This window comes from Vombatus ursinus, unplaced genomic scaffold (assembly GCF_900497805.2).
Source record: "Vombatus ursinus unplaced genomic scaffold, bare-nosed wombat genome assembly UNPS02015175.1, whole genome shotgun sequence".
Classification (NCBI taxonomy): Eukaryota; Metazoa; Chordata; class Mammalia; order Diprotodontia; family Vombatidae; genus Vombatus; species Vombatus ursinus.
In genome coordinates, this window is record NW_020954953.1 from 2,921,777 (window position 1) to 2,936,982 (window position 15,206).

Genomic DNA, 15,206 nt, shown 5'->3' on the forward strand with positions numbered 1-15,206 from the left:
GTAGAGTCTGGAAGTGGCGATGGGGAGCAAGGAGTGTTCATCTCTAATACTTTGACCAGTGAGTCAGGGGAATAAGTGAAAGTGTGGCTGAGGTAGAAAGGAAGGCTGTGTCATTAGAAGGGAACCAGATCTCAACGGAAGCCAGAAGACAGAAGGTATGAGAAAGGAAAAAGTTTAAGATGAAAACTAGTTTGTTACCTGTAGAGCAGGCATTCCAGACAGCACAATGGAAAACATAAATGATCCAGGTAAGAATGATCTATATGATGAGAATTGTTGGGAATACTGAACTTACATCAATAAACTTAAAATAGATATGGGACCTGAATGCTAAAGATAATATAAAAAATTCAATTATTGGGCAGCTAGGTGGCACAGTGGATAAAGTACTGGGTCTGGAGTCAGGAAGACCTCAGTTCAAATATAGCCTCAGATACTTAGTAGCTATATGACCCTGGACAAATCACTTATCCTCTGTTAGCCTCAGTTTCCTCATCTGTAAAATGGCACTGCCTCCTAGAGTTGTTGTGAGGATCAAATGAAATAATATTTGTAACACAGTGTTTGTCACATAATAAGCTCTATATAAATGTTAGTTATTATAGTTATTGTTGTTATTATAACCTGAACAGGTATATTTCACAACTATGGCTAGGGGGTAACTTCTTAGCCAATCAAGGAATGTAGGTGATGACAAAATATATTTCCAGTTGCATGAAATTGAAAAATTGTAAGGGGGAGAAAAATTTTAAAGTCAAAAGCATATGGCAGTGATCATTGATAAATCAAATAAATTAATAAAAAATTAAAAAAATAAAAATGAGTGTTAAATAGGAAAAAAAAGAAATTGAAAAATTGTCGTATGAACAAAGTGTATGCAACTAGGATGAGAACGGAACTAGTGAATTGGAAAAATTTTTGTATGAGATATGGGTCTGATATCTAAGATATTTAAGCAGCTGAGCATAGTAGATAGAGTACTGGGCCTGGAGTCAGGAAGACTCATTTTCCTGAGTTCAATTTGGCCTCAGATACTTACTAGCAGGGGGGCCTTGGACAAGTCATTTAACCCTGTTTGCCTCAGTTTCCTCATCTGTAAAATGAGTTGGAGAAGAAAATGGCAAATCACTGCAGTATCTTTGCCAAGAAAAATCCAAATGGGGTCACAGAGAGTCAGACATGACTGAAAAATAACTGAACAGTAAGAGAAATATGTAAAACCAAAAGCTACTTCCCTGCATAGAAGTGGTCAAAGGATATGAACAGTTTTTAAATGAAGAATTGTACATTTTTTTATTGCCCCATATTTTTATTAACTTATTTTGATTTATCAACAATCACTTCCATAAGCTTTTGAGTTTTAAATTTTTCTCCCTCTCCCTCCCTCCCTCCTTTCCCAAGATGGCATGCAATCTGATATATGCTATACATATATATTCCTATTAACCATATTTTCACATTAGCGATGTTGTAAGGAAGAATTAGAACCAATAGGAGGTACCATCAGAAAGAAGAAACAAAACAAAACAGAAGGAAAAAATAGCAAATAGTATGCTTCAATCCGCCTTCAAACTCCATAGTTCTTTCTTTGGATGTGGATAGCATTTTACATCATGAGGCCTTTGGAGATGTCTTAGATCCTTGTATTGCTGAGAAGGGCTAAGTCTGTCAATATTAGTCATCGCACAATGTGGCTGTTACTATGTACAACATTCTCCTGGTTCTGCTCACTTCACCCAGCATCAGACCATACAAGTCTTTCCAGGTTTTTCTGAAGTCTGCCTGTTCATCATTCTTATAGCACAATAGTATTCCATTACATTCATATACCACAACTTGTTCAGCCATTCCCCAATTGATGGGCATCATTTCAATTTCCAATTTTTTGCCACCACAAAAAGAGCTGCTATGAACATTTTTGTACATGTGGGTCCTTTTCCCATTTGTATGATCTCTTTGGGATATAGCCCTAGAAGTGCTATTGCTGGGTCAAAGGATATGCACATTTTTATAGCCCTTTGGGCATAGTTCCAAATTGTTCTCAAAATGGTTGGATGATTTCACAACTCCACCATCAGTGCATTAGTGTTCTAATTTTCCCACATCTTCTCCAACATTTATCATTTTCTTGTTTTCTCATGTTGGCCAGTCTGATAGGAGTGATGTGATACCTCAGAGTTGTTTTGATTTGCATTTCTCTAATCAATAGTGATTTAGAGCATTTTCTCATATGACTATAGATGGCTTTAATTTTTTCATCTAGAGAACTGCCTGTTCATATCCTTTGACCATTCATCAATTGGAGAATGACCTGCATTCTTATAAATTTGACTTAATTCTCTATATATTTTAGAAACGAGGCTCTTATCAGAGAGATAGGTTGTAAAAACTCTTTCCCAATTTTCTACTTTCCTTCTAATCTTGGTTGCATTGGCTTAGTTTGTGCAAAAACTTTTCAATTTAATGTAATCAAAGTTATCGATTTTGCATTTTGTAATGTTCTCTATCTCCTGTTTGGTCATGAATTCTTCTGTTCTACATAAATCTGATAGGTAAACTATTCCTTGCTCTCCCAGTTTTCTTACAGTATCAGCCTTTATATCTAAATCATGAACCCATTTTGACTTTATTTTGGTATATGGTGTGAGATTTTGATCTATGCCTAGTTTCTGCCATGCTCTTTTCCAGTTTTCCCAGCAGTTTTTGTCAAAGAATGGCTTCTTATCCCAGAAGCTGAGATCTTTGGGTTTATCAAATAATAGATTACTGTAGTCATTGACTATGGTGTCTTGCATACTTAACCTATTCCACTGATCCACTACTCTATTTCTTAGCCAGTACCGAGGAGTTTTGATGATTGCTGCTTTATAATACAATTTAAGACCAGGAATGGCTAGGCTACCTTCCCCTGTGTTTCTTTTCATTAGTTCCCTTGATATTCTGGACCTTTTGTTATACCAAATGAATCTTGTTATTATTTTTTCTAACTCTATAAAATAATTTTTGGTAGTTTGATTGGTATGGCACTGAATAAGTAAATTAGCTTAGATAGAATTGTCATTTTTATTATATTAGCTTGGGCTACCTGTGAGCAACTGATGTTTTTCCAATTATTTAGATCTGACTTTATTTGTGTGAAAAGCGTTTCACACAAAGGAACTATATGTGTTCATATAGTTCCTGGGTTTGTTTTGGTAGGTATACTCCTAAATATTTTATAATGTCTACAGTAACATTAAATGGAATTTCCTTTTCTATCTCTTGCTGTTGGGCTGTGTTGGTAATATATAGAAATGCTGATGATTTATGTGGGTTTATTTTATAGTCTGCAACTTTGCTAAAGTTGTTTATTACTTCAAGTAGATTTTTACTTGCTTCTCTAGGATTCTCTAAGTATATCATCATGTCAGCTGCAAAGAGTGATAGCTTTGTTTCTTCTTTGCCTATTCTAATACCTTCAATTTCGTTTTCTTCTCTTATTGCTAAAGCTAACCCATTCAGTTTTCTCAGAGATCTGCCATACCTAACTTTTCTAAAATTCTATTCACCTCCTTAACTTCTTTCTTATTTATTTTGTGGTTGGATTTATCTAGTTCAGAGAGGGGGAGGTTGAGGTCCCCCACTAGTATAGTTTTGCTGTCTATTTCCTCCTGTAACTCTTCTAAGAATTTGGATGCTATACCATTTGCTGCATATATGTTTAGTAATGATATTACTTCATTGTCTGTGGTGCCTTTTAGCAGGATATAGTTTCCTTCCTTATCTCTTTTGATAAGATCTTTTTTTGCTTTTGCTTTGTCTGAGATCAGGATTGCTACTCCTGCTTTTTTTTACTTCAGCTGAAGCATAATAAATTATGCTCCAGCCTTTTACCTTTACCCTGTGTGAGTTCCTGTTTCAGATGTGTTTCCTGTAAACAACATATTGTAGGATTATGGTTTTTAATCCATTCTGCTATCCCTTTCCATTTTATGGGAGAGTTCATCCCATTTACATTCACAGTTATGATTATTATCTCTGTCTTTCTCTCCATCCTATATTCCTCCTGTTTATGCTTTTCTTTTTCCTTTCTCCCTTTCCCTCCTCAGTAGTATTTTGTTTTTGATGACCGTCTCACTAAGTCCCACCTCCCTTCTATTAGCCCCCTTCCTTTTCTTCCCCTTTACTCTTACTACTTCTTCCCTTCCTCCTATCCCCCCTTCCTTTTCTCTCCCCTTTTCCTTCCTACTGCCTATAACGCAAGTTAGATTTCTATACCTAACTGATTATGTTATTCCCAGAATTATATGTTTTTAACACAACCACATGAAAGAATGTTCCAGATCACTTAAAATAATAGAAAGGCAAATTGAAACAAATTTGAGGTTTCATCTCATAGTCAGAAAATGAGTGAAAAATGGAAAAAGGTGAGAATAGACAGTTTTGGAGGAGTCATGGAAGGATGTATACACTCATGAATTGTTGGTAGAGGTACGAATTAGTCCAATAATTCTGGAAAACAATTTAGAACTATGCAAATCAAGTGACTAAAATGTCTAGACCATGGGTGGGGAACCTGTGGTCTTGAGACCACATGTGGCCTTCTAGGTCCTTGTGTGTGACCTTTTGACGGAGTCCAAATTTTACAGAATAAATCTTTTTATTAAGGGGATTTGATTTGTGAAATTTGGATTCAGTCAAAAGGCCATATTTGAGGACCGCATGTGGCCTTGAGGCCACAAAAAGGAAGGGATGGTTAGTGACAAAAATAAAGCCCCCATTTACACACCAAAAACAATTATAGCAGCATTTGTAACAGCAAAAACGGGGGTAGAGGAATGCCCATTGATTGAGGAATGGCTGAACAGGAAGGTAGTATGGGATTGTAAAGGGAATATTACTTTGTTGTAAGAAATGATGCATGTGATGAATTTAGAGAAGTATGGTAAGATTTATAGAACTGATAGAAAGTACAATAAGTTGAACCAGAAAAAACAAACAAACCAATATGTACAATGGTTACAGCAGTATAAATGGAATGGAAGTAAACAACAAAACAATCAAAATTGAACCCTGTAAAAGTATAATGACCATGTTTGATCCAAAGAAGACATATGAGAAGATGTTCCACCAACTTTATTGTAGCACACATTCCTCATCATTGAGTTGAATACTGTTGGGGAGCACGTTTGAATTCAAGTGTGGGATATTGCATTTTTGATAATGTTGGTTAGTTTTACTGATTTAAAAAAAAAACACCTTTACTCAATTGTAATGGCTTACTCTTTGAGTATGGGAGAGTAGAAAAGATACAGTAGAAAGATATAGTTCCCTATATCAGTGAAATCAAAGGTTTGGTCCAAAGTAATATAGTAAAAAACTATTTTAAAGAGCTGTAATAAATAAAGATGTGTGTTTGTGACCAAAGCATGCATTGATTTCTTCCTTAAGGTCTAATGAAAAAAGATAATTGTGTTTTTTAGATGGAACAATCTGATTGATTTTGCTTAAATATTTAATTGTCAAGTTTTCTGGTGAATATTTTTCTTGCACAGGTCTATCATTATGCATGTATGAACCTGTTTCCATCTCCGAGCACAGGAATGAAAGTTTTGAGCAGTTTAATCATAGCCATATCTGAACCTCCCACTCACTGTATGTGAGACATGGAACAAATCACTTCATCTGCTTACTTAGTTGTAGAATAAGGATACTTACATAGATCTCTTTCATAAGTGACATTAGCTGTTAATAATTAAAACCCTGTCCACACAAATGAATTAGAGACTTGAAGTAATTGCCAAGATCATTTAGGTGAAAAATCGTTATTGAGAGTAATGAGGAATTGGGTCCTAATTTGCAGTCTTTGACAAACTCGGCGATTTTATGGTCCATTTCTCCATTTTGACTCTGCAGTCAGTATGGGTAACAGAGCAACATCTTGTAGTGTATGGAACTGTGAAAATATAAAATGTCAATTTTTATATATAAACTAAAGAAATTTGCAGTAGATAGATCATGTTTCATTAAATTTCTTGTCTTTAGAGTAAAGTAAACTGTTATATTGTAAAAATTTTAAATGACGGGACCAACCAATCATTTAGGTGGTCTTTGTGAATCACACATATATTGGATCTTTGGCATGTCATCTTCAAGGGCAAATCAGGTCAAACCGGTTTTGGAATTTTCCTTGTTTCCTGGTTTTCTGGTGCTCTTCTTTAGCATTGGAAAGGCCACTTTTGTGTTCCTTTGATTTTGAATCATAAAATCTACTGTTTGGAAGAGGCCCCAGAAGTCCAACATGTACCAGAAGAAGAATCCTTTGTTTAATAGCCCAGACGATTGGTCCTCTAGCCTTTGCTTGACAGTCTTTGTTGTCAGGGAATCTTTATTCTCGTTGGGGCCCAGGTTGTCCTAGTGTCAAGATGAGCCATAAGAGCACTCTTTCTGGGCTTGGCTGTGGTCCATATCAAACAAACTCAGCTTCTTATTCTAGTGTTTGCTCATTTGGAAATTATTCAGGCAGCTTTGATAACCCTTGAGAGGGAAGAAGGCATGGTGCTAAAATTCTGCTCCCAACGGAAGTTAACACCTATCTCTCTCTCTCACACACGTATGTAAATACACACACTTTAAGTTTCATAGCCATATCATTTTATGTATAACCACAGCTCAAATAGCCCTTCTTGAAGAGACCCTAAATATCATTACTATGCTCTTAAGAGAGGGGGATAGAATCTTAGTGATTACAGGTTAGTTAACCATCCTCTTTGGAGTTTGTGGGAGGTCCTGAGAGAAGACGAAGAGAAATTCTTTCCTGAAGAAGTTTGGAGAGTTAACTGTCCTGTCAGAGACAGGCTGAAGAGACATTTGTGAGAGAATAAGGCCTATTCTCTGTGGAAAATTCCTGAGAGACTTTGAGCATCATCCACCCACACTGGACTGAGGCCCCAGTGTTTTGGAGGAATCTGCACTGGCAGGTATTTGCAAGGAGAGGCAGGTCTATCTGTGACCACTCTCGTAGCAGATAAATTGTTGAGAAATTTGTCTGTGTGTTTTTACCTTGTTGCTGTTAATGAGTTATAGAGGTGGGAACACTAATGTTTGTCTCTAAGCCTGTGAGACTGGAGTTTATCTGAGATAGAAGAGGGAGTTTTTGGGGAAAAAAGAAGTTTCTCAGGTTTTTATAAACCTGAATGGGGGCTCAGAGTAAATTGTTATGAAATTTTGCATTCTAAGTACTTTCTGAATAACACTCCTTTGTATGATAGGCATCTGTGTAATTCAGTGTATGGAGAATCAGACCTGGAGTTAGGAAGACCCAAGTTCAAATGTGACCTCAGATAACTAACTAGCTGTGTGATCCTGGGCAAGTCATTTCACCTCTGTTTGCCTCAGTTTGCTCATCTGTAAAATGGGAATTATAATAGCGCCTACTTTCCAGGGTCATTGTGAGGATCACAGTGACTGGCACATATAAGCACTATATATATTTTATTATTATGCTATATTGTAATATTATATATACTACAGAGTAGTATATGATATATACTATATAATATTATAGTTTATGTAGCATATACTATACTAATACTGTAGTATTAGTAAAAATATATATTAGTATACATACACAGTTTATGTAGTTTATTAATGTATGTTATATAAGTATGTATGCTTTATGTAGCATATATTATATAGTATTAGCATTGTATAAACTATATAAACTGCTTTTATCATAAAGGATATATTATATACTACTCTATAAACTATAGTTTATATAGTATATATAATATACTACATAAATTATATATAGTATTATACAGTAAATATGATATACTATTACTCTATAGGATAGAGTCATATAGAACATATACAAAATATATACTATATATAACATATAGTATACTGTGGCCTTGAGGCTGCAGGTTCCCCACCCCTGTTCTAGAGTATATATAATTTATATACTATATACCTATAATATACATTATATGCTAAAATAATACTCTATGTAATATTATATAGCATATATATACATATGCATAATGCTATATGTAGAAATAAGGTTATGAGCTACTGTATATATTAGTATAATATAGTATACTATATATTATAATAATACATACTATATATAGTATATGGTATAGTTTCATATATAGTATATATTCAGTGTACACACACACACATACACACACACACACACACACACATATATATGTGTATATAATGAGCTAGCATCAGACTGAAGTCTTGAGATTGGGTATGTTTGTCCCTCAGAGAACCTGAGAAGTATGGCAATGCACTATGATATCATCACCCCCTCGTACCCTAAAATAATTTTGAATATGCGAGATCTCATCTATGGAATTACTACAGACCAGATGACTGCTACGTATCTTTCAAGCTGGATGGTATGCTGCCCACAATATTATTGATAGGCAGTATGCCATTGTAGATCGCAAGACTTGGAGTCAGGAGACCTGGGTTCAAATCTTACCTTAAAGAGTTACTATCTTTGTGATTGTGGGCAGATAATTTAACCTTTCAGGGTCTGGGTTTCCTTATTGAAAAATGGGCATAATAGTTCTTGTACTTTCTCCCTTCAGAGTCATGAGAGGACTGTACTTAGCATAGCTTAAAGTGTTGAATCAATGTGAATTGTTATATTTTTGGTATTATAGAGATATTCCCTTAGAACTAGAAAGCCCTGGAAATAAGTCCCATCTCTGACAAATACTGACTGTGTGGTCCTGAACAAATGACTTAACCTGTCAGTTTTCTAGGAAATTTTCAAGACTCTCAGTTTCCGAGAAGATGTCAATCTGCACTGGCAGAAGGAGTTCTTGAGAAGTCCCCCATACCAACTCCTGTTCCCAGCCATGATATCCACTGATGGGTAAAATGCATGTTAGTTCTTAAGGTCAGAGTAGGGGAAAGTTTATCCCAATTGTAACTATCAAAAAGTTTTAGAATTTTTCCAAGGAAATGGATAAAGTTTTAAAAAAGAAGAATTGTATGCTATAAAATCCATATAAAAGATTATTAGTGATTTGGAGCAATGCAAATTACAGTAATTCTGAGGTTTTACCTTATACTTGGCAAATTGACAAGGATGATAAGAGATGGAAGTACAGGTGCACTAATGCACTATTGGCGGATTTAGCCATTCTTAAAAAAAAACCAAAACACCTTGTAATTCTGGAGTAAAAGGTTTATGCTCTTTGACCCAGAAATCTCATTGCTGGGTAAATTTCCCAAGGAAGTCAAAAGTAGAAATACAGCTACTTGTATATTAAAATATTCGTAGGAGCACTTTTGTGGTAGCGAAACTGGAAACAAAATGAGTGCATCTTGACTAGGCACCAGAATAAATTGTGATAATGATTATAAAGGGATATTGTTATGGCTTTAAACATAACAAATATGAAGAAGTCAGAGAAACTTGGAAAAACTGAACTGATGCAGCATGAATTAAGCAGAATCAGAACAGTATTCATAGTGACAAAACACCAAAAGGAAACCAGGGTGTGGCTGGTTGTCATTGCTAGTTTTAACTCCAGAGAAGAGATAAGCAGGCATCTCTGAGGAGGAGGAATATGGAGGGGGGGTTGTCTATACTGTTAGATTTAGGTATTTTGTTGGTTGTTTTTCCTTAATTGTTTCCCTTTGTTAAATGTTAGGGATCTTATGTATGTGTGAAGAGGGAAAGATAGTGAGGGGGAAAGGAGAGGAAAGGAGGGAGAGAGTGACACAGAGAGATCCAGAAATGACCACAACATTTAAAAAGGCATGAATAAAAGTTATTTAAAAAACATTCATGATAACCTAAAAATATTATAGGGAAAAAGTCAACCCTATTTGGGTGATAGGGTAATGACTTAGCAAACTTCATACGCGTAATCACACATGGATAATTGGAGGATGATTATATTTCACCGAGCGGCATTTCTTCTATAATTGACTTAGGATCACAGATTTAGAGTTGGACAGTACCTTAGAGGTTATCTAATCTAATTCCCTTCATTTTACAGATGAAGAAACTGAGTGTCAGGGACTTTATGAAATACGTACAAGATCACACAAGTGGCAAACTGAAGGACATTGTTATTTACAAGAGTAATGCTTATGTACATATGATATTTCCCAGTTAAAAAACTGCTTTCTTGGTGAGATTGTCTAGAGCCCCAGGTCACCCAGTTGCCTCCCTGCTCCCTACCCAGGCAATTTCCTTCCAAAATAGGAACTAAGGAAAAAACTTCCTAACAATTAGGGTTATCCAAAAGTGTAATTAGCTGTCCTTGGAGGTTGTGGGTTGCCCCTTTCTTAGGGGCTTTTTAAACAGAGTCTGGATGACCACTTGTATGCTGTATTGTAGACGGGATTCCTTTTCAAGGTATATGTTCAATGGGATGGCTCCTGATATTCCTTCAAATTCCGAAATTCCATAGTTAAATTTAAAGCCTATTTTGATCAACATTTTCCTAGGCACGGTAGGTGAACAAAGGATTGGATTAGCTACTCAAGTCTGACTGGGGAATCAGCATGGTGCAATGGAAAGAAAGCTGAATTTGGATTTAAAGGATTGGAGCTTGATCTCTAGATCTGATGCTTACAACCCTGTAAGATCACGGACAAGTCACTTAACATTGTTGGACTTTATTTTCTTCATCAATAAAACAGGAGATTGGACTTAGATAACTTCTAAGCTACCTTCTAATGATCCTCTGTGTTCTTAATCATCCTCCATTTTCATTTATAGCTATCTGTGTCCCTGACATCTTCCCAAAGTGATGGCCAGCTCTTTAAATACAGGGACTTGTGTGTTACTCATCTTTGTATCCCTTGCATTTATATCCCTTTGTGTCCTTGCACAGAATAGCCATTTAACTAATATTTCAATTTAATTAAATTGAATTTTTAAATAGAACTCACTCAACTTGTTAGTTCTTATAAATAACCAGGAAAATTAAAACTGAGAAAGTCCTAAAATAAACCTATAAAAATGTCTCGGAGAAAAACAGGCTAATCAAAATTTCATGACCTTAGTAAATAAAAATGGATCACTAATTTAATGGTAATTGGTTCTGGGAAACCATGATACACATACAGTGCTGTAACTAATGCATTTGAGCCCAGGAATGGTTGAAATGATACTGAAATAGTAACTTGTGCATAATTATCCTGAGACACTAATATTTACACCTTTACAAATGAATTTTAATTTCTCTGTGTCAAAAATCCATTTTTAGTATTACTGATAAGCAATTTTTTCAAAGATACCTTTCTTTAGCCATCCCTAAAGTTTTTTTAAATGTATATATCTAAGTAATTCAAGAAAGAAAAACTCTTCATATGGAGATCCTGGCTCTTTAGGCTTTTTTTTTTGGTGAAAAATGCCAGCATAGAATAGTGGATGGACTGGTGGATCAACAGTCAGAAGAGGACCAATGATGATTGACTTGTGTGTGAATTTTTAGAAATGAGGCAGAATTGCACAAAGTTGTCAACCCTGCTGTGACCTGGGTTAAATCTCAGCCCAGATGTTTAGAATTAGTGCTTTCTTGGTTAGATTTTTCTAAAGCCCCAGGTCACCCACTCATCCCCCCTGTTCCCTCCCCAGGCAATTTCCTTCCAAAATAGAAACCAGGAAGGAGCTCAACTGTCTACCTCTCTCTTACTGAAAGGTATCAATAAAACTTGAAAGTTTAAGAATATAGTGTTTTTAAGTTTTAAAAAAAATCACCGAGTATGTGTCTCCCTGAAAGAAATCTTTTTTAACATTATGCTTTCCTAAAGCCTTCAACGAAGCCTTGACCATGGACAAGGCTTTTAATTTCTGAGGTCAAGTTTTCTTACCTATAAAGTGGGGATAGTATAATACCTGCACCACCTACCTTACAGAGTTGTTGTGAGGAAAGTACTTTGAAAAATTTATAACACTATATAATGATAAGTTGCTATTGTTATTAATATGAAAAGATCTGGACCCATATTTTCATTGGTATAGGAAACTCATGGATAAAGAAACAACTGCCAGTGTTGGCCAGGACCTTTACTTCAGTTTACAGACGTGGAGAGGTGTCTAGATCACCTATGAGTTAAATGACTTGCCCAGCGTCCCACAGCTAGTATATGTCAGAGTAAGGTTACAGGTCCAAACTTCCTCCCGTTAATAATAATAGCAACACCTAGCTGCCCGTACCTTCTCCTGCTCTTCCTTCTCCTTTTCTTTTCTTCTCTCTCTTCTCTTCCTATTGCTTTCTCTCTTCTTCTCATCTTCTTTCTTTTCCTCTTCCTCCTCCTCCTCTTTCCTGCTTAATCACCTCCTCTTTTCTTCTTTTTCATTTGCCAGGGTCTTGTCTAGTCATGAAAGGAAAGCCAGATTTTATTTTTCTTTTCTGTGCCAAACTTTGTAAAGACCTCTATGCCATCCTCTCTCTCCCTATCTCTCTCTCTGTCTCTCTCTGTTTCTCTCTCTGTGTCTCTCTCTCTCTCTGTTTCTCTCTCTCTGTCTCTGTCTCTCTGTCTCTCTCTCTCTTTCTCTCTCTCTCTCTCCCCTCCTTCCTCACAACCCACCTGTTAATAGGAGAAGAATTTGAGCATTTCAGCTCCTGTTGTCCTTTGCCCTACCATCTGCCAAGCTGCCCTCTATGGCCAGGGTTTCATCCTGCTCTTTATTCCTTCTTGTCTTCAGATTGTAAGTCTTTTGGTGAAGAGAGAGTTTCCTTTGTTCTGAATATTCTGCTTCAGAGTACCAATGATTTGAAGGGGCTGGGGGTGGGAAGGAGAGGGGCAGAATGCCAACTTTTCCTTTCTCCATTTATGTGGCCCAGATTGTGCATCTCCTTGTTAATATTTGGGGGATGGGTGGGCCTTGGGCTAAAGAGTAAAAGTTGTTGACTTTTTCCCTACATCCAGCCATCCTCTGCCCTTCTTTCTGCTATCTCCATCTTAACTGTTCAACAAAGAAAAATATTGAATCTTGCTAGAACCTAGATTGAAGCCCTTTTCCAACTTAGCATAGAATATGGTTTAGAGTTCATCTTAAATAGCCAGACTCCTGCTATTTATTTTAAAGTATCCTGAGTGCTGGAGAGTGAACAGACATTTTCTGTATGTCGTGTAGTAGAAAAAAAACACTAAGTTTAGAACTGAATTTGAATCCCTATTCTTTTATTTACTACCTGTGGAATCTTAGGCGAAGTAATTTTTCCTCCTCTGGGCATAAAGACCCTTCATCTCTAAAGTGAGGGTTTGAGTTAGATTATCTCTTAAGGTACTTTCCAGCTCTGAATTTTCTGCTGCTATATTATTTGTTGAGTTAATAATAATAACTAACATTTATATCACTTACTATGTGCCAGCACTGTGCTAACTGCTTTATAATTATTATCTCATTTGACCTTCACAACAACTCTGGGATATTGGTGCTATTACCCTCATTTTACAGATGAGGAAACTGAGGCAAACAGGCTAAGTGATTTGCCAAATGTCACACAGATGGTAAGTATCCAAGGCCAATTTGAACTCAGGTCTTCCTGACCCCGGGCCTGGTACTCTATCTACTGTACCACCTACCTGTCAAAAGGGAATGGGTTTAAATCAAAATGAGGTATTTTGGTTATTTTAGGAAGAATTTGCCAATTGTGACCCGGCAGAAAACCATTAAAGTCCATGCTTCTTAGCCTGGCTTTTGAATGCTTTCACAGTCTGGTATCAACCTAACTTCCCAGCTTTACCTCACCCAGCCACTATGACTTTTAGAACATCGTCATATTTCTGTGATGGCTGGCCAATGAATGGTTAAGAATGTAATAGCAAGTGACTTTTACTTAGGATCAGAAAGCCATTACATTGAAAAAAATAAAAGAAAACCTCTTATCTTTCACTCCTAGGTTCTTTGAAAATATGTGGTGCACGCACACACACACACACACACACACATCTATACGGTGTACTTGAATAGGAATTTAGTTAGCAGGACACCAAAATATTGAAGGAAGGCTGCAAGTTCCATTGTGTCCAGTTTTATAGTCTGAAGTCAGATTAGCAAAACATCAAAATTTGAAATGATTATTGACTTGACTAACAGTGTTTTTAATACTATTATGAGAATTTTTTTTCCTTTTCAAAATTGTGTTTGATACTTTGGTAAATAGAATAATTTTCTACTTCTAGGTACATGAGGTCCTACAGACCAGCCTCTTAGAGCAGAGCCCTAAGGTAAGAATATGATTGAATGTGTATCTTACCATTATCTATTTGGACACTGGTGGAAAATATAGTGGGACTGGAGCGTTAGAAGGTCTGTGTAGGTTCATCTTGGACATCTTTAAATAAGCAGAGCAACAAAATGTGAATAGGGGAGTAGTGTAACTTCTGACAGAGTAATATCATTCAGCTATCTAATGTGACATATTCAGGGAGCAATAATATAGCCAAGGATAAGTTGCATACAAAAGACTCTGCTGTAAAGAGAGATAGTTAGCTTGTGGGGTTATAACAGCTATTTAATCTAGTTTATATTCATCCTGTTTTTTAATAGTTCTCCCCTTTCCCCTACCCTGTACTGGCAATAGTTTGTTTTGTAATTTTCTGTTATGAAGAGACCTTTGGCCAAAATCAGTGCACTTTGAATTTATTCTCAAGTCCTGTTAAACTAAGACTTTTTTTAGAGGGCTTCTCTGTGAAGTTTTATCAAATTTCCACAATAACTGTGACCTTGGGCCAGTCTCCCATAAAAGAAGATGCATAATCTTTTCTTCTTCTCTTAGACTTACAATTACTTTCTCATCTTTTTTGGGGGGTTTTCCTGTGATGAGTCTTTATATTTGTTTCCTTACTTAGATAAATACTTCATCATTCTAAGATCAGAATAATCACATCCCTTCAGGGAATTAGTCAGTGGTACTCACAGCTTTAATGGAGCTGTTACCCCGCCTTTGTCATTATAAGGAGCTCTGCCTAGTGACCAGATGGAGTCATTGGAAACAATTTGCTGAGTGTTATAGAAGAATAAATTTAATGAGGTGCAGCTATTCAGCGTAAGAAAGAGTAGGGTCCTAATCTTAAGAGAATGCAATTTTAATTAGAGATGAGATTTTCATAAGCAGCATAATACATATTTATTCATGATGAGAAAATGGAGGCAGTAACATAGGAATAACTTCCTATTCACCTTTTGTCAGGGAATGTGTGGCCCCAGGAGGGAGAAAGATACTTGGGATGGC

General features: G+C 36.2%; 1 protein-coding gene across 2 annotated transcripts in view; it reads left to right on the forward strand.

Annotated features, from left to right (window-relative positions):
- LOC114031508 (T-lymphoma invasion and metastasis-inducing protein 2-like) overlaps positions 1-15,206 on the forward strand; it is a 288,383-nt gene that overhangs the window by 38,836 nt on the left and 234,341 nt on the right. For both annotated transcript variants that reach the window (XM_027846621.1, XM_027846622.1), the window contains exon 2: positions 14,155-14,199. The gene's annotated coding sequence lies outside the window, so the exon portion shown is untranslated. The remainder of the gene's footprint in view (positions 1-14,154; positions 14,200-15,206) is intronic.